This window comes from Alosa alosa, chromosome 1, assembly GCF_017589495.1.
Source record: "Alosa alosa isolate M-15738 ecotype Scorff River chromosome 1, AALO_Geno_1.1, whole genome shotgun sequence".
NCBI lineage: Eukaryota > Metazoa > Chordata > Actinopteri > Clupeiformes > Clupeidae > Alosa > Alosa alosa.
In genome coordinates, this window is record NC_063189.1 from 26,965,354 (window position 1) to 26,968,068 (window position 2,715).

At 42.8% G+C, this 2,715-nt stretch overlaps 1 protein-coding gene across 1 annotated transcript in view; it reads right to left on the minus strand.

The window, feature by feature from the left end:
- The window catches only part of epha4b (eph receptor A4b), a 118,640-nt gene extending 116,157 nt beyond the window's left edge, over positions 1-2,483 (minus strand). The window contains 1 exon segment of the mRNA XM_048237790.1: positions 2,477-2,483. The gene's annotated coding sequence lies outside the window, so the exon portion shown is untranslated.
- Positions 2,484-2,715: the final 232 nt, after the last annotated feature.

The window sequence follows — 2,715 nt, forward strand, 5'->3', positions numbered from 1 at the left end:
CACAAATATCTATGGCCAACGTTTGTGTTAAAACACAGAAAGAATAAAAAAAACAAGTCAAGTGAAGACAAAAAAAAACAGAAATAGATAAGTTATACATGACAAATTGTAACAAATAAAATCATACACAAAATATATATTGCTCGCATGCATAAATTTCATTGTGGACATGCGCACACTCATACAATCACACACACACACACACACACACACACACACACACACACACACACACACACCCTCACACGTGCACACACATAAACACACACACAAACACAGATATTGTGCAGTAAGATCAGCCAATTAGAGCAATGGGGTTGGAGATGACTGAGAGGAGAGCAGCAGGGATGGAGACATCACTGCAGGCCACATCAGTAAGCCAAGCCAGCCTGACACACACGCACACCACATGCACACACACACACACACACACACACACACACACACACACACACACACACACACACGCGCACAAACACAAACACACACACACACACACACACACACACACACACACACACACACACACACACACACACTCACACACTCACACACACACTCACACACACACACACACACACAAATGCGCATGTACAGTACACACACCACATAAATGTACACACACACAGACACACACATACACTCACTCACACGAGTACACGCTCTCTTTAACACAGATATGAGGAGAAAGGCTTCCTCTGGCATCGAAGGAAGGGGAATCCTTTCTCTTCTATCCTCCTCCTCCTCCTCTTCCTCGTCCTAATCCTCACTTCCCGGGGGTATCAATCCCTGAGCTAGGCAGGAGTGGTGTTCGGATGCTGAGCGTCAGTGGCTGCCACCCCAACACTACAATGTGATTTCCCCCATCTCTTGGCAACCATTTATCTAAATCAACACGGGGTTTCCTGCGGTTAAATAAGGTTTCATCATCCACTGAAATCGCATAATGAATGTTTTAATAGTTGTGTTGTTCGAGCTTGTATGAGAGACGGTGTGTGTGTGTGTGTGTGTGTGTGTGTGTGTGTATTAACTGTATGTATTTGATCAGGCTAGATTTAGCCTATGTTTGTACTTATTCCATGGTATGGATCTTTAATGACAATTAATTAACACTGATGTTCATTAGTGTACTATTTATTTAGTGTACAACTTGTTTTATATTTCAATGAAATATTTTTGTTTCTTTAAACTATTTTTGTTTTCGATCGGAATGACCAAGCTGCACATACCCTCTTAAGGTATGATGAGCCACAAGTCAAGGAAAATATACTCTGACACGAAGTATTATTCATTTTCAAGTTCAGGACTAGAGTGATATATTTCAAGGCTAATACACTCTATTACCAATGCAGCAGGATGACTTTGAAGTTTTCCTGCGTATTTGCATACCCAATGTCCTGAACAAAACGATTGTTGTGCTGTCCCAATTGGAAATCCAAATAGTAGGAATACATTCCCAACACATCGTAAATAGGCTAATGAAATCCGCTCGGGACACATCATATTCCAGGTAGTAACAGTATCAGAACATTGTAGGTAAGAAATAAGTGAAACGGCATTTTGGTTTGACGACAAATTCAGCGTGGAGAGTAAACATGTAGTCTACTTCGGAATCAGCAAGCCAGTGCCTGGTTTTAACCATGGGTCAAACCAGCGATGGCTGCGAGGGGGAAAGCCTCAGATGGCGGCGGAATGACACCGTCGGGTGTTATCAACGCCGGTGTCCTAATGGTTTCATCCTGGATTTCTTCGCAGAATCCAACTATGCTCCACAGATGTTTAAAATGAAACACACACCCGCACTTCGTTTTCTAACTGACCCCCTCGTCGTGTACCGGTCTGATATTGATATGTCTGATACAAACAGGTAAACCCTGAAGTGCCATAGAAGATTTAAAAAGCGCGCACGTGTCCAGTCTCTCTCCGAATTATATAAAACCAAGACATATACATATACATATATAGTATAATGGCACAACCTCTTCTCAAATGTAGGTTATACCCTATTCAAGTCATAATAAGCCCCCACACCAAATATATGTCTGTATACATGCCATAAGAGACGCGCGTCTTTGGAGAGTGTAGGACAGTGTTCACGGGAAAAGCTTAACAAAATAGCTAGTGAATTGTTGCCCTATTGCAACACTGAAGTTCTTCGCACAAATATATTCTGGAGTTGCAAGCCTCCGAAAAAGATGTAGATGAAAGTAGCTTAGATTGCCCACCTTCGCCGCTCATAGATGGCTACAGTATTCAAATTTAATGAGTTTGCCCTAGAAATAAACTGAACGTTGAACAATTCCCTTTGCTCCGTGACCGCTTCCCTCATCTTACAATACATCATTTATGAAGTACCACAGCATCCGAGTGAAGAGCTGCACTTAGCTGAACTAAACACTCGAGTAGATCCCCTCACCAAAAAAAAACCTAGGCGATTAATTTACTCGTTTCAAAAGCAATTCAACGAAAACCATACCTTCGTTTTCAGGGTAATTCCTTAAGGCCAGTGTTGGTACGAGCAAATGTAGAAGAAAGAAAAGGGATGGATATATCCAAATGAGTGCCATTTTCAGGCTGCTCTGTGCGCCCGCTGCATCCCTCTGTACAAACTTACTGAGGCTCACGACCGAGCGAAGTGAGTAGCCTAGCAGAGCGGGAGGCAATGAGAAGGAGGGTCCTAAAGCCAGCCACGGCTTGTCAATCACAGTGCGCTGC